At 41.2% G+C, this 18,438-nt stretch overlaps 26 non-coding genes across 26 annotated transcripts; all 26 read right to left on the bottom strand.

The window, feature by feature from the left end:
* Positions 1-254: 254 nt before the first annotated feature.
* On the bottom strand, positions 255-336 carry TRNAS-UGA (transfer RNA serine (anticodon UGA)). The gene has a single exon. It is a non-coding gene; the product is annotated as a tRNA-Ser (tRNA).
* A 539-nt stretch (positions 337-875) lies between these two features.
* Positions 876-1,089, bottom strand: TRNAL-UAA (transfer RNA leucine (anticodon UAA)). The gene is made up of 2 exons: positions 1,053-1,089; positions 876-920 (listed from the first exon to the last, which is right to left on the bottom strand). It is a non-coding gene; the product is annotated as a tRNA-Leu (tRNA).
* A 539-nt stretch (positions 1,090-1,628) lies between these two features.
* On the bottom strand, positions 1,629-1,842 carry TRNAS-UGA (transfer RNA serine (anticodon UGA)). The gene is made up of 2 exons: positions 1,806-1,842; positions 1,629-1,673 (listed from the first exon to the last, which is right to left on the bottom strand). It is a non-coding gene; the product is annotated as a tRNA-Ser (tRNA).
* A 671-nt stretch (positions 1,843-2,513) lies between these two features.
* Positions 2,514-2,595, bottom strand: TRNAS-UGA (transfer RNA serine (anticodon UGA)). The gene has a single exon. It is a non-coding gene; the product is annotated as a tRNA-Ser (tRNA).
* Positions 2,596-3,266: 671 nt separating this feature from the next.
* Positions 3,267-3,348, bottom strand: TRNAL-UAA (transfer RNA leucine (anticodon UAA)). Its single transcript has one exon. It is a non-coding gene; the product is annotated as a tRNA-Leu (tRNA).
* A 671-nt stretch (positions 3,349-4,019) lies between these two features.
* Positions 4,020-4,101, bottom strand: TRNAS-UGA (transfer RNA serine (anticodon UGA)). The gene has a single exon. It is a non-coding gene; the product is annotated as a tRNA-Ser (tRNA).
* A 673-nt stretch (positions 4,102-4,774) lies between these two features.
* Positions 4,775-4,856, bottom strand: TRNAS-UGA (transfer RNA serine (anticodon UGA)). Its single transcript has one exon. It is a non-coding gene; the product is annotated as a tRNA-Ser (tRNA).
* A 671-nt stretch (positions 4,857-5,527) lies between these two features.
* On the bottom strand, positions 5,528-5,609 carry TRNAS-UGA (transfer RNA serine (anticodon UGA)). The gene has a single exon. It is a non-coding gene; the product is annotated as a tRNA-Ser (tRNA).
* A 1,013-nt stretch (positions 5,610-6,622) lies between these two features.
* On the bottom strand, positions 6,623-6,704 carry TRNAS-UGA (transfer RNA serine (anticodon UGA)). Its single transcript has one exon. It is a non-coding gene; the product is annotated as a tRNA-Ser (tRNA).
* Positions 6,705-7,377: 673 nt separating this feature from the next.
* Positions 7,378-7,459, bottom strand: TRNAS-UGA (transfer RNA serine (anticodon UGA)). The gene has a single exon. It is a non-coding gene; the product is annotated as a tRNA-Ser (tRNA).
* Positions 7,460-8,479: 1,020 nt separating this feature from the next.
* Positions 8,480-8,561, bottom strand: TRNAS-UGA (transfer RNA serine (anticodon UGA)). Its single transcript has one exon. It is a non-coding gene; the product is annotated as a tRNA-Ser (tRNA).
* A 671-nt stretch (positions 8,562-9,232) lies between these two features.
* Positions 9,233-9,314, bottom strand: TRNAS-UGA (transfer RNA serine (anticodon UGA)). Its single transcript has one exon. It is a non-coding gene; the product is annotated as a tRNA-Ser (tRNA).
* A 671-nt stretch (positions 9,315-9,985) lies between these two features.
* TRNAL-UAA (transfer RNA leucine (anticodon UAA)) lies at positions 9,986-10,068 on the bottom strand. Its single transcript has one exon. It is a non-coding gene; the product is annotated as a tRNA-Leu (tRNA).
* A 669-nt stretch (positions 10,069-10,737) lies between these two features.
* On the bottom strand, positions 10,738-10,821 carry TRNAS-UGA (transfer RNA serine (anticodon UGA)). The gene has a single exon. It is a non-coding gene; the product is annotated as a tRNA-Ser (tRNA).
* Positions 10,822-11,492: 671 nt separating this feature from the next.
* TRNAS-UGA (transfer RNA serine (anticodon UGA)) lies at positions 11,493-11,574 on the bottom strand. The gene has a single exon. It is a non-coding gene; the product is annotated as a tRNA-Ser (tRNA).
* Positions 11,575-12,113: 539 nt separating this feature from the next.
* Positions 12,114-12,195, bottom strand: TRNAS-CGA (transfer RNA serine (anticodon CGA)). The gene has a single exon. It is a non-coding gene; the product is annotated as a tRNA-Ser (tRNA).
* A 502-nt stretch (positions 12,196-12,697) lies between these two features.
* Positions 12,698-12,779, bottom strand: TRNAS-CGA (transfer RNA serine (anticodon CGA)). Its single transcript has one exon. It is a non-coding gene; the product is annotated as a tRNA-Ser (tRNA).
* Positions 12,780-13,318: 539 nt separating this feature from the next.
* Positions 13,319-13,400, bottom strand: TRNAS-CGA (transfer RNA serine (anticodon CGA)). The gene has a single exon. It is a non-coding gene; the product is annotated as a tRNA-Ser (tRNA).
* Positions 13,401-13,902: 502 nt separating this feature from the next.
* Positions 13,903-13,984, bottom strand: TRNAS-CGA (transfer RNA serine (anticodon CGA)). Its single transcript has one exon. It is a non-coding gene; the product is annotated as a tRNA-Ser (tRNA).
* Positions 13,985-14,486: 502 nt separating this feature from the next.
* TRNAS-CGA (transfer RNA serine (anticodon CGA)) lies at positions 14,487-14,568 on the bottom strand. Its single transcript has one exon. It is a non-coding gene; the product is annotated as a tRNA-Ser (tRNA).
* Positions 14,569-15,107: 539 nt separating this feature from the next.
* On the bottom strand, positions 15,108-15,189 carry TRNAS-CGA (transfer RNA serine (anticodon CGA)). The gene has a single exon. It is a non-coding gene; the product is annotated as a tRNA-Ser (tRNA).
* Positions 15,190-15,691: 502 nt separating this feature from the next.
* TRNAL-CAA (transfer RNA leucine (anticodon CAA)) lies at positions 15,692-15,773 on the bottom strand. Its single transcript has one exon. It is a non-coding gene; the product is annotated as a tRNA-Leu (tRNA).
* A 500-nt stretch (positions 15,774-16,273) lies between these two features.
* Positions 16,274-16,355, bottom strand: TRNAS-CGA (transfer RNA serine (anticodon CGA)). The gene has a single exon. It is a non-coding gene; the product is annotated as a tRNA-Ser (tRNA).
* Positions 16,356-16,894: 539 nt separating this feature from the next.
* TRNAS-CGA (transfer RNA serine (anticodon CGA)) lies at positions 16,895-16,976 on the bottom strand. The gene has a single exon. It is a non-coding gene; the product is annotated as a tRNA-Ser (tRNA).
* A 502-nt stretch (positions 16,977-17,478) lies between these two features.
* Positions 17,479-17,560, bottom strand: TRNAS-CGA (transfer RNA serine (anticodon CGA)). The gene has a single exon. It is a non-coding gene; the product is annotated as a tRNA-Ser (tRNA).
* A 539-nt stretch (positions 17,561-18,099) lies between these two features.
* Positions 18,100-18,181, bottom strand: TRNAS-CGA (transfer RNA serine (anticodon CGA)). The gene has a single exon. It is a non-coding gene; the product is annotated as a tRNA-Ser (tRNA).
* Between the last annotated feature and the right edge of the window lie 257 nt (positions 18,182-18,438).

Raw genomic sequence — 18,438 nt, forward strand, 5'->3', positions numbered from 1 at the left:
TAGGGTAGGTCCAGAGGGTGGATGTGAAAGGCTTTCTTTACATTACTTATACATCCCCTCACTATTGAGTTTGGGCAATCTTGCTCTCACCAGATTTCTCTCCCTCGGCGCATAAAATACACAGCTGTAAACAGGATTTGAACCTGTGCGGGAAAACCCTATTGCATAATGAGTGTTGTTTTACTTAGCTCTCAAAACTTCTTTTGCTTGAACTTTCAATTGCAAGGTTTAATCTTTCAAAATGAAGAGCCTAGCGCTGTGAACAGGATTTGAACCTATACGGGGAGACACCATTGGATTTCAAGTCCAACGCCTTAACCACTCGGCCATCACAGCTTTCTCTGAAGTTGCATTTCTCTGATGTCTCAGATTTCTGCAGTGTCTCCCATGTCTACTGGGTCCTTCAGTTTAGGGCTTTAGAATTGATTGTTGGATTTTGTTTCTGATTGCCTACTGAGCTTTTGGTTTGGGCTCTTTGTCACTGTCTGTTACAGTTGCCTATTGAAAGGTCAGACCTGAGGTTTCCGAGAATGAAGGAGGAAACGGATATGCTGTCAGGAAAACATACAGTGTTATTTTTTAGGTTTCATATGTATAAAGTTTAGGAGATATATTTTTGGGATAATTCCCATGAAATATTCTACGGAGGAAAGGATTTGAAGTTTGAAAGGGGGATCTTATTGGATTTCTTCTCCTTTTGGTCATCACATAACTCTTTACATATTTCTTACCATTTTAACCAGAAGGAAAAGATAGGGTAGGTCCAGAGGGTGGATGTGAAAGGCTTTCTTTACATTACTTATACATCCCCTCACTATTGAGTTTGGGCAATCTTGCTCTCACCAGATTTCTCTCCCTCGGCGCATAAAATACACAGCTGTAAACAGGATTTGAACCTGTGCGGGAAAACCCTATTGCATAATGAGTGTTGTTTTACTTAGCTCTCAAAACTTCTTTTGCTTGAACTTTCAATTGCAATTTTTAATATTTCAAAATCTAGAGCCTAGCGCTGTGAACAGGATTTGAAACTGTGCGGGGAGACTCCATTGGACTTTAAGTCCACCGCCTTAACCACTCGGCCATCACAGCTTTCTCGTAATTCGTGTTTCTCCGATGTCTCTGATTTCTGCAGTGTCTTCCATGTCTACTGGGTCCTTCAGTTTAGGGCTTTAGGATTGATTGTTAGATTATGTTTCTGATTGCCTACTGAGCTTTTGGTTTGGGCTCTTTGTCACTGTCTGTTACAGTTGCTTATTGAAAGGTCAGACCTGAGGATTCCGAGAATGAAGGAGGAAACGGATATGCTGTCAGGTAAACACACAGTGTTATTTTTTAGGTTTCATAAGCATAAAGTTTAGGAGATACATTTCTTGGAAAATTCCCATAAAATATTCTACGGAGGACAGGATTTGAAGTTTGAAAGGGGGATCTCATTGGATTTCTTGTCCACTTGGTCATCACATAACTCTTTACATATTTCTTACCATTTTAACCAGAAGGAAGAGATAGGGTAGGTCCAGAGGGTGGATATGAAAGGCTTTCTTTACATTACTTATACATCCCCTCACTATTGAGTTTGGGCAATCTTGCTCTCACCAGATTTCTCTCCCTCGGCGCATAAAATACACCGCTGTAAACAGGATTTGAACCCGTGCGGGAAAACCCCATTGCAAAATGAGTGTTGTTTTACTTAGCTCTCAAAACTTCTTTTGCTTGAACTTTCAATTGCAAGGTTTAATCTTTCAAAATATAGAGCCTAGCATTTTTAACAGGATTTGAACCTATGCGGGGAAATCCCATTGGATTTCAAGTCCAACACCTTAACCACTCGGCCATCACAGCTTTCTCGAAAGTTGCGTGTCTCCGATGTCTCTGATTTCTGCAGTGTCTTCCATGTCTACTGGGTACTTCAGTTTAGGGCTTTAGGATTGATTGTTAGATTATGTTTCTGATTGCCTACTGAGCTTTTGGTTTGGGCTCTTTGTCACTGTCTGTTACAGTTGCCTATTGAAAGGTCAGACCTGAGGTTTCCGAGAATGAAGGAGGAAATGGATATGCTGTCAGGTAAACACACAGTGTTATTTTTTAGTTTTCATATGTATAAAGTTTAGGAGATACATTTCTGGGAAAATTCCCATGAAATATTCTACGGAGGACAGGATTTGAAGTTTGAAAGGGGGATCTCATTGGATTTCTTGTCCACTTGGCCATCACACAACTCTTTACATATTTCTTACCATTTTAACCTGAAGGAAGAGATAGGGTAGGTCCAGAGGGTGGATGTGAAAGGCTTTCTTTACATTACTTATACATCCCCTCACTATTGAGTACGTGCAATCTTGCTCTCACCAGATTTCTCTCCCTTGGCGCATAAAATACACAGCTGTAAACAGAATTTGAACCTGTGCGGGGAAACCCCATTCCAAAATGAGTGTTGTTTTACTTAGCTCTCAAAACTTCTTTTGCTTGAACTTTCAATTGCAAGGTTTAATCTTTCAAAATATAGAGCCTAGCGCGGTGAACAGGATTTGAACCTATGCGGGGCGACCCCATTGGATTTCAAGTCCAACGCCTTAACCACTCTGCCATCACAGCTTTCTCAGAAGTTGTATTTCTCTGATGTCTCTGATTTCTGCAGTGTCTCCCATGTCTACTGGGTCCTTCAGTTTAGGGCTTTAGGATTGATTGTTGGATTTTGTTTCTGATTGCCTACTGAGCTTTTGGTTTGGGCTCTTTGTCACTGTCTGTTACAGTTGCCTATTGAAAGGTCAGACCTGAGGTTTCCGAGAATGAAGGAGGAAACGGATATGCTGTCAGGAAAACATACAGTGTTATTTTTTAGGTTTCATATGTATAAAGTTTAGGAGATATATTTTTGGGATAATTCCCATGAAATATTCTACGGAGGACAGGATTTGAAGTTTGAAAGGGGGATCTTATTGGATTTCTTGTCCACTTGGTCATCACATAACTCTTTACATATTTCTTACCATTTTAACCAGAAGGAAAAGATAGGGTAGGTCCAGAGGGTGGATGTGAAAGGCTTTCTTTACATTACTTATACATCCCCTCACTATTGAGTTTGGGCAATCTTGCTCGCACCAGATTTCTCTCCCTCGGCGCATAAAATACACAGCTGTAAACAGGATTTGAACCTGTGCGGGAAAACCCTATTGCATAATGAGTGTTGTTTTACTTAGCTCTCAAAACTTCTTTTGCTTGAACTTTCAATTGCAATTTTTAATATTTCAAAATATAGAGCCTAGCACTGTGAACAGGATTTGAAACTGTGCGGGGAAACTCCATTGGACTTTAAGTCCAACGCCTTAACCACTCGGCCATCACAGCTTTCTCGGACGTTGCATTTCTCCGATGTCTCTGATTTCTTCAGTGTCTTCCATGTCTACTGGGTCCTTCAGTTTAGGGCTTTAGGATTGATTGTTGGATTATGTTTCTGATTGCCTACTGAGCTTTTGGTTTGGGCTCTTTGTCACTGTCTGTTACAGTTGCCTATTGAAAGGTCAGACCTGAGGTTTCCGAGAATGAAGGAGGAAACGAATATGCTGTCAGGAAAACATGCAGTGTTATTTTTTAGGTTTCATATGTATAAAGTTTAGGAGATATATTTCTGGGATAATTCCCATGAAATATTCTACGGAGGACAGGATTTGAAGTTTGAAAGGGGGATCTCATTGGATTTCTTGTCCACTTGGCCATCACACAACTCTTTACATATTTCTTACCATTTTAACCAGAAGGAAGAGATAGGGTAGGTCCAGAGGGTGGATGTGAAAGGCTTTCCTTACATTACTTATACATCCCCTCACTATTGAGTTTGTGCAATCTTGCTCTCACCAGATTTCTCTCCCTCAGCGCATAAAATACACCGCTGTAAACAGGATTTGAACCTGTGCGGGAAAACCCCATTGCAAAATGAGTGTTGTTTTACTTAGCTCTCAAAACTTCTTTTGCTTGAACTTTCAATTGCAAGGTTTAATCTTTCAAAATGAAGAGCCTAGCGCTGTGAACAGGATTTGAACCTATGCGGGGCGACCCCATTGGATTTCAAGTCCAACGCCTTAACCACTCGGCCATCACAGCTTTCTCTGCAGTTGCATTTCTCTGATGTCTCTGATTTCTGCAGTGTCTCCCATGTCTACTGGGTCCTTCAGTTTAGGGCTTTAGGATTGATTGTTGGATTTTGTTTCTGATTGCCTACTGAGCTTTTGGTTTGGGCTCTTTGTCACTGTCTGTTACAGTTGCCTATTGAAAGGTCAGACCTGAGGTTTCCGAGAATGAAGGAGGAAACGGATATGCTGTCAGGAAAACATACAGTGTTATTTTTTAGGTTTCATATGTATAAAGTTTAGGAGATATATTTTTTGGGGATAATTCCCATGAAATATTCTACGGAGCACAGGATTTGAAGTTTGAAAGGGGGATCTTATTGGATTTCTTGTCCACTTGGTCATCACATAACTCTTTACATATTTCTTACCATTTTAACCAGAAGGAAGAGATAGGGTAGGTCCAGAGGGTGGATGTGAAAGGCTTTTATTACATTACTTATACATCCCCTCACTATTGAGTTTGGGCAATCTTGCTCTCACCAGATTTCTCTCCCTCGGCGCATAAAATACACCGCTGTAAACAGGATTTGAACCCGTGCGGGAAAACCCCATTGCAAAATGAGTGTTGTTTTACTTAGCTCTCAAAACTTCTTTTGCTTGAGCTTTCAATTGCAAGGTTTAATCTTTCAAAATATAGAGCCTAGCGCTGTGAACAGGATTTGAACCTATGCGGGGAGACCCCATTGGATTTCAAGTTCAACGCCTTAACCACTCGGCCATCACAGCTTTCTCGGAAGGTGCATTTCTCTGATGTCTCTGATTTCTGCAGTGTCTCCCATGTCTACTGGGTCCTTCAGTTTAGGGCTTTAGGATTGATTGTTGGATTTTGTTTCTGATTGCCTACTGAGCTTTTGGTTTGGGCTCTTTGTCACTGTCTGTTACAGTTGCCTATTGAAAGGTCAGACCTGAGGATTCCGAGAATGAAGGAGGAAACGGATATGCTGTCAGGTAAACACACAGTGTTATTTTTTAGGTTTCATAAGCATAAAGTTTAGGAGATACATTTCTTGGAAAATTCCCATAAAATATTCTACGGAGGACAGGATTTGAAGTTTGAAAGGGGGATCTCATTGGATCTCTTGTCCACTTGGCCATCACATAACTCTTTACATATTTTTTAGCATTTTAACCTGAAGGAAGAGATAGGGCAGGTCCAGAGGGTGGAAGTGAAAGGCTTTCTTTACATTACTTATACATCCCCTCATTATTGAGTTCAGGTAATCTTGCTCTCACCAGATTCCTCTCCCTCGGCGCATAAAATACACCGCTGTAAACAGGATTTGAACCTGTGCGGGAAAACCCCATTGCAAAATGAGTGTTGTTTTACTTAGCTCTCAAAACTTATTTTGCTTGAACTTTCAATTGCAAGGTTTAATCTTTCAAAATATAGAGCCTAGCGCTGTGAACAGGATTTGAACCTATGTGGGGAGACCCCACTAGATTTCAAGTCCAACACCTTAACCACTCGGCCATCACAGCTTTCTCGGAAGTTACATTTCTCTGATGTCTCTGATTTCTGCAGTGTCTTCCATGTCTACTGGGTCCTTCAGTTTAGGGCTTTAGGATTGATTGTTAGATTATGTTTCTGATTGCCTACTGAGCTTTTGGTTTGGGCTCTTTGTCACTGTCTGTTACAGTTGCCTATTGAAAGGTCAGACCTGAGGATTCCGAGAATGAAGGAGGAAACGGATATGCTGTCAGGTAAACATACAGTGTTATTTTTTAGGTTTCATATGCATAAAGTTTAGGAGATACATTTCTTGGAAAATTCCCATAAAATATTCTACGGAGGACAGGATTTGAAGTTTGAAAGGGGGATCTCATTGGATTTCTTGTCCACTTGGCCATCACATAACTCTTTACATATTTCTTAGCATTTTAACCTGAAGGAAGAGAGGTCCAGAGGGTTGGATTTTGATTGTTGGATTTTGTTTCTGATTGCCTACTGAGCTTTTGGTTTGGGCTCTTTGTCACTGTCTGTTACATTTGCCTATTGAAAGGTCAGACCTGAGGTTTCCGAGAATGAAGGAGGAAACCGATATGCTGTTAGGAAAACATACAGTGTTATTTTTTAGGTTTCATATGTATAAAGTTTAGGAGATATATTTTTGGGATAATTCCCATGAAATATTCTACGGAGGACAGGATTTGAAGTTTGAAAGGGGGATCTTATTGGATTTCTTGTCCACTTGGTCATCACATAACTCTTTACATATTTCTTACCATTTTAACCTGAAGGAAGAGAGGTCCAGAGGGTGGAAGTGAAAGGCTTTCTTTACATTACTTATACATCCCCTCACTATTGAGTTCGGGCAATCTTGCTCTCACCAGATTTCTCTCCCTCGGCGCATAAAATACACAGCTGTAAACAGAATTTGAACCTGTGCGGGAAAACCCCATTGCAAAATGAGTGTTGTTTTACTTAGCTCTCAAAACTTCTTTTGCTTGAACTTTCAATTGCAAGGTTTAATCTTTCAAAATAATGAGCCTAGCGCTGTGAACAGGATTTGAACCTATGTGGGGAGACCCCATTGGATTTCAAGTCCAACGCCTCAACCACTCGGCCATCACAGCTTTCTCGAAAGGTGCATTTCTCCGATGTCTCTGATTTCTGCAGTGTCTCCCATGTCTACTGGGTCCTTCAGTTTAGGGCTTTAGGATTGATTGTTGGATTTTGTTTCTGATTGCCTACTGAGCTTTTGGTTTGGGCTCTTTGTCACTGTCTGTTACAGTTGCCTATTGAAAGGTCAGACCTGAGGTTTCCGAGAATGAAGGAGGAAACGGATATGCTGTCAGGAAAACATACAGTGTTATTTTTTAGGTTTCATATGTATAAAGTTTAGGAGATATATTTTTTTGGGATAATTCCCATGAAATATTCTACGGAGCACAGGATTTGAAGTTTGAAAAGGGGATCTTATTGGATTTCTTGTCCACTTGGTCATCACATAACTCTTTACATATTTCTTACCATTTTAACCAGAAGGAAGAGATAGGGTAGGTCCAGAGGGTGGATGTGAAAGGCTTTCTTTACATTACTTATACATCCCCTCACTATTGAGTTTGGGCAATCTTGCTCTCACCAGATTTCTCTCCCTCGGCGCATAAAATACACCGCTGTAAACAGGATTTGAACCCGTGCGGGAAAACCCCATTGCAAAATGAGTGTTGTTTTACTTAGCTCTCAAAACTTCTTTTGCTTGAGCTTTCAATTGCAAGGTTTAATCTTTCAAAATATAGAGCCTAGCGCTGTGAACAGGATTTGAACCTATGCGGGGAGACCCCATTGGATTTCAAGTCCAACGCCTTAACCACTCGGCCATCACAGCTTTCTCGGAAGTTGCATTTCTCTGATGTCTCTGATTTCTGCAGTGTCTCCCATGTCTACTGGGTCCTTCAGTTTAGGGCTTTAGGATTGATTGTTGGATTTTGTTTCTGTTTGCCTACTGAGCTTTTGGTTTGGGCTCTTTGTCACTGTCTGTTACAGTTGCCTATTGAAAGGTCAGACCTGAGGATTCCGAGAATGAAGGAGGAAACGGATATGCTGTCAGGTAAACACACAGTGTTATTTTTTAGGTTTCATAAGCATAAAGTTTAGGAGATACATTTCTTGGAAAATTCCCATAAAATATTCTACGGAGGACAGGATTTGAAGTTTGAAAGGGGGATCTCATTGGATTTCTTGTCCACTTGGCCATCACATAACTCATTACATATTTCTTAGCATTTTAACCTGAAGGAAGAGAGGTCCAGAGGGTTGGATTTTGATTGTTGGATTTTGTTTCTGATTGCCTACTGAGCTTTTGGTTTGGGCTCTTTGTCACTGTCTGTTACAGTTGCCTATTGAAAGGTCAGACCTGAGGTTTCCGAGAATGAAGGAGGAAACGGATATGCTGTCAGGAAAACATACAGTGTTATTTTTTAGGTTTCATATGTATAAAGTTTAGGAGATATATTTTTGGGATAATTCCCATGAAATATTCTACGGAGGACAGGATTTGAAGTTTGAAAGGGGGATCTTATTGGATTTCTTGTCCACTTGGTCATCACATAACTCTTTACATATTTCTTACCATTTTAACCTGAAGGAAGAGATAGGGTAGGTCCAGAGGGTGGAAGTGAAAGGCTTTCTTTACATTACTTATACATCCCCTCACTATTGAGTTCGGGTAATCTTGCTCTCACCAGATTCCTCTCCCTCGGCGCATAAAATACACCGCTGTAAACAGGATTTGAACCTGTGCGGGAAAACACCATTGCAAAATGAGTGTTGTTTTACTTAGCTCTCAAAACATCTTTTGCTTGAACTTTCAATTGCAAGGTTTAATCTTTCAAAATATAGAGCCTAGCGCTGTGAACAGGATTTGAACCTATGCGGGGAGACCCCATTGGATTTCAAGTCCAACGCCTTAACCACTCTGCCATCACAGCTTTCTCGAAAGTTGCGTGTCTCCGATGTCTCTGATTTCTGCAGTTTCTTCCATGTCTACTGGGTCCTTCGGTTTAGGGCTTTAGGATTGATTGTTAGATTATGTTTCTGATTGCCTACTGAGCTTTTGGTTTGGGCTCTTTGTCACTGTCTGTTACAGTTGCCTATTGAAAGGTCAGACCAGAGGTTTTCGAGAATGAAGGAGGAAACGGATATGCTGTCAGGTAAACACACAGTGTTATTTTTTAGGTTTCATAAGCATAAAGTTTAGGAGATACATTTCTGGGAAAATTCCCTTAAAATATTCTACGGAGGACAGGATTTGAAGTTTGAAAGGGGGATCTCATTGGATTTCTTGTCCACTTGGCCATCACATAACTCTTTACATATTTCTTAGCATTTTAACCTGAAGGAAGAGATAGGGCAGGTCCAGAGGGTGGAAGTGAAAGGCTTTCTTTACATTACTTATACATCCCCTCACTATTGAGTTCGGGCAATCTTGCTCTCACCAGATTTCTCTCCCTCGGCGCATAAAATACACAGCTGTAAAAAGAATTTGAACCTGTGCGGGAAAACCCCATTGCAAAATTAGTGTTGTTTTACTTAGCTCTCAAAACTTCTTTTGCTTGAACTTTCAATTGCAAGGTTTAATCTTTCAAAATATAGAGCCTAGCGCTGTGAACAGGATTTGAACCTATGTGGGGAAACCCCATTGGATTTCAAGTCCATCGCCTTCACCACTCGGCCATCACAGCTTTCTCGGAAGGTGCATTTCTCCGATGTCTCTGATTTCTGCAGTGTCTCCCATGTCTACTGGGTCCTTCAGTTTAGGGCTTTAGGATTGATTGTTGGATTATGTTTCTGATTGCCTACTGAGCTTTTGGTTTGGGCTCTTTGTCACTGTCTGTTACAGTTGCCTATTGAAAGGTCAGACCTGAGGTTTCCGAGAATGAAGGAGGAAATGGATATGCTGTCAGGTAAACACACAGTGTTATTTTTTAGTTTTCATATGTATAAAGTTTAGGAGATTCATTTCTGGGAAAATTCCCATGAAATATTCTACGGAGGACAGGATTTGAAGTTTGAAAGGGGGATCTCATTGGATTTCTTGTCCACTTGGCCATCACACAACTCTTTACATATTTCTTACCATTTTAACCTGAAGGAAGAGATAGGGTAGGTCCAGAGGGTGGATGTGAAAGGCTTTCTTTACATTACTTATACATCCCCTCACTATTGAGTTCGGGCAATCTTGCTCTCACCAGATTTCTCTCCCTCGGCGCATAAAATACACCGCTGTAAACAGGATTTGAACCCGTGCGGGAAAACCCCATTGCAAAATGAGTGTTGTTTTACTTAGCTCTCAAAACTTCTTTTGCTTGAGCTTTCAATTGCAAGGTTTAATCTTTCAAAATATAGAGCCTAGCGCTGTGAACAGGATTTGAACCTATGCGGGGAGACCCCATTTGATTTTTAAGTCCAACGCCTTAACCACTCGGCCATCACAGCTTTCTCGGAAGGTGCATTTCTCTGATGTCTCTGATTTCTGCAGTGTCTCCCATGTCTACTGGGTCCTTCAGTTTAGGGCTTTAGGATTGATTGTTGGATTTTGTTTCTGATTGCCTACTGAGCTTTTGGTTTGGGCTCTTTGTCACTGTCTGTTACAGTTGCCTATTGAAAGGTCAGACCTGAGGTTTCCGAGAATGAAGGAGGAAACGGATATGCTGTCAGGAAAACATACAGTGTTATTTTTTAGGTTTCATATGTATAAAGTTTAGGAGATATATTTTTGGGATAATTCCCATGAAATATTCTACGGAGGACAGGATTTGAAGTTTGAAAGGGGGATCTTATTGGATTTCTTGTCCACTTGGTCATCACATAACTCTTTACATATTTCTTACCATTTTAACCTGAAGGAAGAGATAGGGTAGGTCCAGAGGGTGGATGTGAAAGGCTTTCTTTACATTACTTATACATCCCCTCACTATTGAGTTCGGGCAATCTTGATCTCACCAGATTTCTCTCCCTCGGCGCATAAAATACACAGCTGTAAACAGAATTTGAACCTGTGCGGGAAAACCCCATTGCAAAAGGAGTGTTGTTTTACTTAGCTCTCAAAACTTCTTTTGCTTGAACTTTCAATTGCAAGGTTTAATCTTTCAAAATATAGAACCTAGCTCTGTGAACAGGATTTGAACCTATGCGGGGAGAACCCATTGGATTTCAAGTCCAACGCCTTAACCACTCGGCCATCACAGCTTTCTCTGAAGTTGCATTTCTCTGATGTCTCTGATTTCTGTATTGTCTCCCATGTCTACTGGGTCCTTCAGTTTAGGGCTTTAGGATTGATTGTTGGATTTTGTTTCTGATTGCCTACTGAGCTTTTGGTTTGGGCTCTTTGTCACTGTCTGTTACAGTTGCCTATTGAAAGGTCAGACCTGAGGTTTCCGAGAATGAAGGAGGAAACGGATATGCTGTCAGGAAAACATACAGTGTTATTTTTTAGGTTTCATATGTATAAAGTTTAGGAGATATATTTTTGGGATAATTCCCATGAAATATTCTACGGAGGAAAGGATTTGAAGTTTGAAAGGTGGATCTTATTGGATTTCTTCTCCACTTGGTCATCACATAACTCTTTACATATTTCTTACCATTTTAACCAGAAGGAAAAGATAGGGTAGGTCCAGAGGGTGGATGTGAAAGGCTTTCTTTACATTACTTATACATCCCCTCACTATTGAGTTTGGGCAATCTTGCTCTCACCAGATTTCTCTCCCTCGGCGCATAAAATACACAGCTGTAAACAGGATTTGAACCTGTGCGGGAAAACCCCATTGCAAAAGGAGTGTTGTTTTACTTAGCTCTCAAAACTTCTTTTGCTTGAACTTTCAAATGCAAGGTTTAATCTTTCAAAATATAGAGTCTAGCGCTGTGAACAGGATTTGAACCTGTGCGGGGAGACCCCATTGGATTTCAAGTCCAACGCCCTAACCACTTGGCCATCACAGCTTTCTCGGAAGCTGTATTTCTCCGATGTCTCTGATTTCTGCAGTGTCTCCCATGTCTACTGAGTCCGTCAGTTTAGGGCTTTAGGATTGATTGTTGGATTATGTTTCTGATTGCCTACTGAGCTTTTGGTTTGGGCTCTTTGTCACTGTTTGTTACAGTTGCCTATTGAAAGGTCAGACCTGAGGTTTCCGAGAATGAAGGAGGAAACGGATATGCTGTCAGGTAAACACACAGTGTTATTTTTTAGGTTTCATAAGTATAAAATTTAGGAGATACATTTCTGGGAAAATTCCCATGAAATATTCTACGGAGGACAGGATTTGAAGTTTGAAAGGGGGATTTCATTGGATTTCTTGTCCACTTGGCCATCACATAACTCTTTACATATTTCTTACTATTTTAACCTGAAGGAAGAGATAGGGCAGGTCCAGAGGGTGGAGGTGAAAGGCTTTCTTTACATTTCTTATACATCCCCTCACTATTGAGTTCGGGTAATCTTGCTCTCAACAGATTCCTCTCCCTCGGCGCATAAAATACACCGCTGTAAACAGGATTTGAACCTGTGCGGGGAAACCCCATTGGATTTCGAGTCCAACGCCTTAACCACTCGGCCATCTCAGCTTTCTCAGAGGTTGCATTTCTCCTATGTCTCTGATATCTGCAGTGTCTCCCATGTCTACTGGCTCCTTCAGTATAGGGCTTTAGGATTGATTGTTGGATTGGAGTTTATGATTGCCTACTGAGCTTTTGGTTTGGGCTCTTTGTCACTGTCTGTTACAGTTGCCTATTGAAAGGTCAGACCTGAGGTTTCCGAGAATAAAGGAGGAAACGGATATGCTGTCAGGTAAACACACAGTGTTATTTTTTAGGTTTCATAAGTATAAAGTTTAGGAGATACATTTCTGGGAAAATTCCCATGAAATGTTCATTGAATTTCTTGTCCACTTGGCCATCACATAACTCTTTACATATTTCTTACCATTTTAACCTGAAGGAAGAGATAGGGCAGGTCCAGAGGGTGGAAGTGAAAGGTTTTCTTTACATTACTTATACATCCCCTTACTATTGAGTTCGGGAAATCTTGCTCTCACCAGATTCCTCTCCCTCGGCGCATAAAATACACCGCTGTAAACAGGATTCGAACCTGAGCGGGGAAACCCCATTGGATTTCGAGTCCAACGCCTTAACCACTCGGCCATCACAGCTTTCTAAGAAGTTGCATTTCTCCGATGTCTCTGATTTCTGCAGTGTCTTCCATGTCTACTGGGTCCTTCAGTTTAGGGCTTTAGGATTGATTGTTGGATTTTGTTTCTGATTGCCTACTTAGCTTTTGGTTTGGGCTCTTTGTCACTGTTTGTTACAGTTGCCTATTGAAAGGTCAGACCTGAGGTTTCCGAGAATGAAGGAGGAAACGGATATGCTGTCAGGTAAACACACAGTGTTATTTTTTAGGTTTCATAAGTATAAAATTTAGGAGATACATTTCTGGGAAAATTCCCATGAAATATTCTACGGAGGACAGGATTTGAAGTTTGAAAGGGGGATTTCATTGGATTTCTTGTCCACTTGGCCATCACTTAACTCTTTACATATTTCTTACTATTTTAACCTGAAGGAAGAGATAGGGCAGGTCCAGAGGGTGGAGGTGAAAGGCTTTCTTTACATTTCTTATACATCCCCTCACTATTGAGTTCGGGTAATCTTGCTCTCAACAGATTCCTCTCCCTCGGCGCATAAAATACACCGCTGTAAACAGGATTCGAACCTGTGCGGGGAAACCCCATTGGATTTCGAGTCCAACGCCTTAACCACTCGGCCATCACAGCTTTCTCAGAGGTTGCATTTCTCCTATGTCTCTGATATCTGCAGTGTCTCCCATGTCTACTGGCTCCTTCAGTGTAGGGCTTTAGGATTGATTGTTGGATTGGAGTTTATGATTGCCTACTGAGCTTTTGGTTTGGGCTCTTTGTCACTGTCTGTTACAGTTGCCTAATGAAAGGTCAGACCTGAGGTTTCCGAGAATAAAGGAGGAAACGGATATGCTGTCAGGTAAACACACAGTGTTATTTTTTAGGTTTCATAAGTATAAAGTTTAGGAGATACATTTCTGGGAAAATTCCCATGAAATATTCATTGAATTTCTTGTCCACTTGGCCATCACATAACTCTTTACATATTTCTTACCATTTTAACCTGAAGGAAGAGATAGGGCAGGTCCAGAGGGTGGAAGTGAAAGGTTTTCTTTACATTACTTATACATCCCCTCACTATTGAGTTCGGGAAATCTTGCTCTCAACAGATTCCTCTCCCTCGGCGCATAAAATACACCGCTGTAAACAGGATTCGAACCTGTGCGGGGAAACCCCATTGGATTTCGAGTCCAACGCCTTAACCACTCGGCCATCACAGCTTTCAAAGAAGTTGCATTTCTCCGATGTCTCTGATTTCTGCAGTGTCTTCCATGTCTACTGGGTCCTTCAGTTTAGGGCTTTAGGATTGATTGTTGGATTGGAGTTTATGATTGCCTACTGAGCTTTTGGTTTGGGCTCTTTGTCACTGTCTGTTACAGTTGCCTATTGAAAGGTCAGACCTGAGGTTTCTGAGAATAAAGGAGGAAACGGATATGCTGTCAGGTAAACACACAGTGTTATTTTTTAGGTTTCATAAGTATAAAGTTTAGAAGATACATTTCTGGGAAAATTCCCATGAAATATTCATTGAATTTCTTGTCCACTTGGCCATCACATAACTCTTTACGTATTTCTTACCATTTTAACCTGAAGGAAGAGATAGGGCAGGTCCAGAGGGTGGAAGTGAAAGGCTTTCTTTACATGACTTATACATCCCCTTACTATTGAGTTCGGGAAATCTTGCTCTCACCAGATTCCTCTCCCTCGGCGTATAAAATACACCGCTGTAAACAGGATTCCAACCTGTGCGGGGAAACCCCATTGGATTTCGAGTCCAACGCCCTAACCACTCGGCCATCACAGCTTTCTAAGATGTTGTATTTCTCCGATGTCTCTGATTTCTGCAGTGTCTTCCATGTCTACTGGGTCCTTCAGTTTAGGGCTTTAGGATTGATTGTTGGATTATGTTTCTGATTGCCTACTGAGCTTTTGGTTTGGGCTCTTTGTCACTGTCTGTTACAGTTGCCTAATGAAAGGTCAGACCTGAGGTTTCCGAGAATAAAGGAGGAAACGGATATGCTGTCAGGTAAACACACAGTGTTATTTTTTAGGTTTCATAAGTATAAAATTTAGGAGATACATTTCTGGGAAAATTCCCATGAAATATTCTACGGAGGACAGGATTTGAAGTTTGAAAGGGGGATTTCATTGGATTTCTTGTCCACTTGGCCATCACATAACTCTTTACATATTTCTTACTATTTTAACCTGAAGGAAGAGATAGGGCAGGTCCAGAGGGTGGAGGTGAAAGGCTTTCTTTACATTTCTTATACATCCCCTCACTATTGAGTTCGAGTAATCTTGCTCTCAACAGATTCCTCTCCCTCGGCGCATAAAATACACCGCTGTAAACAGGATATGAACCTGTGCGGGGAAACCCCATTGGATTTCGAGTCCAACGCCTTAACCACTCGGCCATCACAGCTTTCTCAGAGGTTGCATTTCTCCTATGTCTCTGATATCTGCAGTGTCTCCCATGTCTACTGGCTCCTTCAGTATAGGGCTTTAGGATTGATTGTTGGATTGGAGTTTATGATTGCCTACTGAGCTTTTGGTTTGGGCTCTTTGTCACTGTCTGTTACAGTTGCCTAATGAAAGGTCAGACCTGAGGTTTCCGAGAATAAAGGAGGAAACGGTTATGCTGTCAGGTAAACACACAGTGTTATTTTTTAGGTTTCATAAGTATAAAGTTTAGGAGATACATTTCTGGGAAAATTCCCATGAAATATTCATTGAATTTCTTGTCCACTTGGCCATCACATAACTCTTTACATATTTCTTACCATTTTAACCTGAAGGAAGAGATAGGGCAGGTCCAGAGGGTGGAAGTGAAAGGTTTTCTTTACATTACTTATACATCCCCTCACCATTGAGTTCGGGAAATCTTGCTCTCACCAGATTCCTCTCCCTCGGCGCATAAAATACACCGCTGTAAACAGGATTTGAACCTGTGCGGGGAAACCCCATTGGATTTTGAGTCCAACGCCTTAACCACTCGGCCATCACAGCTTTCTCAGAGGTTTCACTTCTCCTATGTCTCTGATATCTGCAGTGTCTCCCATGTCTACTGGCTCCTTCAGTATAGGGCTTTAGGATTGATTGTTGGATTGGAGTTTATGATTGCCTACTGAGCTTTTGGTTTGGGCTCTTTGTCACTGTCTGTTACAGTTGCCTATTGAAAGGTCAGACCTGAGGTTTCTGAGAATAAAGGAGGAAACGGATATGCTGTTAGGTAACACACAGTGTTATTTTTTAGGTTTCATAAGTATAAAGTTTAGGAGATACATATCTGGGAAAATTCCCATGAAATATTCATTGAATTTCTTGTCCACTTGGCCATCACATAACTCTTTACGTATTTCTTACCATTTTAACCTGAAAGAAGAGATAGGGCAGGTCCAGAGGGTGGAAGTGAAAGGTTTCTTTACATTACTTATACATCCCCTTACTATTGAGTTCGGGAAATCTTGCTCTCATCAGATTCCTCTCCCTCGGCGTATAAAATACACCGCTGTAAACAGGATTCTAACCTGTGCGGGGAAACCCCATTGGATTTCGAGTCCAACGCCCTAACCACTCGGCCATCACAGCTTTCTAAGATGTTGTATTTCTCCGATGTCTCTGATTTCTGCAGTGTCTTCCATGTCTACTGGGTCCTTCAGTTTAGGGCTTTAGGATTGATTGTTGGATTATGTTTCTGATTGCCTACTTAGCTTTTGGTTTGGGCTCTTTGTCACTGTTTGTTACAGTTGCCTATTGAAAGGTCAGACCTGAGGTTTCCGAGAATGAAGGAGGAAACGGATATGCTGTCAGGTAAACACACAGTGTTATTTTTTAGGTTTCATAAGTATAAAATTTAGGAGATACATTTCTGGGAAAATTCCCATGAAATATTCTACGGAGGACAGGATTTGAAGTTTGAAAGGGGGATTTCATTGGATTTCTTGTCCACTTGGCCATCACATAACTCTTTACATATTTCTTACTATTTTAACCTGAAGGAAGAGATAGGGCAGGTCCAGAGGGTGGAGGTGAAAGGCTTTCTTTACATTTCTTATACATCCCCTCACTATTGAGTTCGGGTAATCTTGCTCTCAACAGATTCCTCTCCCTCGGCGCATAAAATACACCGCTGTAAACAGGATTTGAACCTGTGCGGGGAAACCCCATTGGATTTCGAGTCCAACGCCTTAACCACTCGGCCATCACAGCTTTCTCAGAGGTTGCATTTCTCCTATGTCTCTGATATCTGCAGTGTCTCCCATGTCTACTGGCTCCTTCAGTATAGGGCTTTAGGATTGATTGTTGGATTAGAGTTTATGATTGCCTACTGAGCTTTTGGTTTGGGCTCTTTGTCACTGTCTGTTACAGTTGCCTAATGAAAGGTCAGACCTGAGGTTTCCGAGAATAAAGGAGGAAACGGATATGCTGTCAGGTAAACACACAGTGTTATTTTTTAGGTTTCATAAGTATAAAGTTTAGGAGATACATTTCTGGGAAAATTCCCATGAAATATTCATTGAATTTCTTGTCCACTTGGCCATCACATAACTCTTTACATATTTCTTACCATTTTAACCTGAAGGAAGAGATAGGGCAGGTCCAGAGGGTGGAAGTGAAAGGTTTTCTTTACATTACTTATACATCCCCTCACCATTGAGTTCGGGAAATCTTGCTCTCACCAGATTCCTCTCCCTTGGCGCATAAAATACACCGCTGTAAACAGGATTTGAACCTGTGCGGGGAAACCCCATTGGATTTCGAGTCCAACGCCTTAACAACTCGGCCATCACAGCTTTCTAAGAAGTTGCATTTCTCCGATGTCTCTGATTTCTGCAGTGTCTTCCATGTCTACTGGGTCCTTCAGTTTAGGGCTTTAGGATCGATTGTTGGATTATGTTTCTGATTGCCTACTTAGCTTTTGGTTTGGGCTCTTTGTCACTGTTTGTTACAGTTGCCTATTGAAAGGTCAGACCTGAGGTTTCCGAGAATGAAGGAGGAAACGGATATGCTGTCAGGTAAACACACAGTGTTATTTTTTAGGTTTCATAAGTATAAAATTTAGGAGATACATTTCTGGGAAAATTCCCATGAAATATTCTACGGAGGACAGGATTTGAAGTTTGAAAGGGGGATTTCATTGGATTTCTTGTCCACTTGGCCATCACATAACTCTTTACATATTTCTTACTATTTTAACCTGAAGGAAGAGATAGGGCAGGTCCAGAGGGTGGAGGTGAAAGGTTTTCTTTACATTACTTATACATCCCCTCACTATTGAGTTCGGGAAATCTTGCTCTCACCAGATTCCTCTCCCTCGGCGCATAAAATACACAGCTGTAAACAGAATTCGAACCTGTGCGGGGAAACCCCATTGGATTTCGAGTCCAATGCCTTAACCACTCGGCCATCACAGCTTTCAAAGAAGTTGCATTTCTCCGATGTCTCTGATTTCTGCAGTGTCTTCCATGTCTACTGGGTCCTTCAGTTTAGGGCTTTAGGATTGATTGTTGGATTTTGTTTCTGATTGCCTACTGAGCTTTTGGTTTGGTCTCTTTGTCACTGTTTGTCACAAATGCCTATTGAAAGGTCAGACCTGAGGTTTCCGAGAATGAAGGAGGAAACGGATATGCTGTCAGGTAAACACACAGTGTTATTTTTTAGGTTTCATAAG

Source organism: Hyla sarda, chromosome 4 (assembly GCF_029499605.1).
Source record: "Hyla sarda isolate aHylSar1 chromosome 4, aHylSar1.hap1, whole genome shotgun sequence".
Lineage (NCBI taxonomy): Eukaryota > Metazoa > Chordata > Amphibia > Anura > Hylidae > Hyla > Hyla sarda.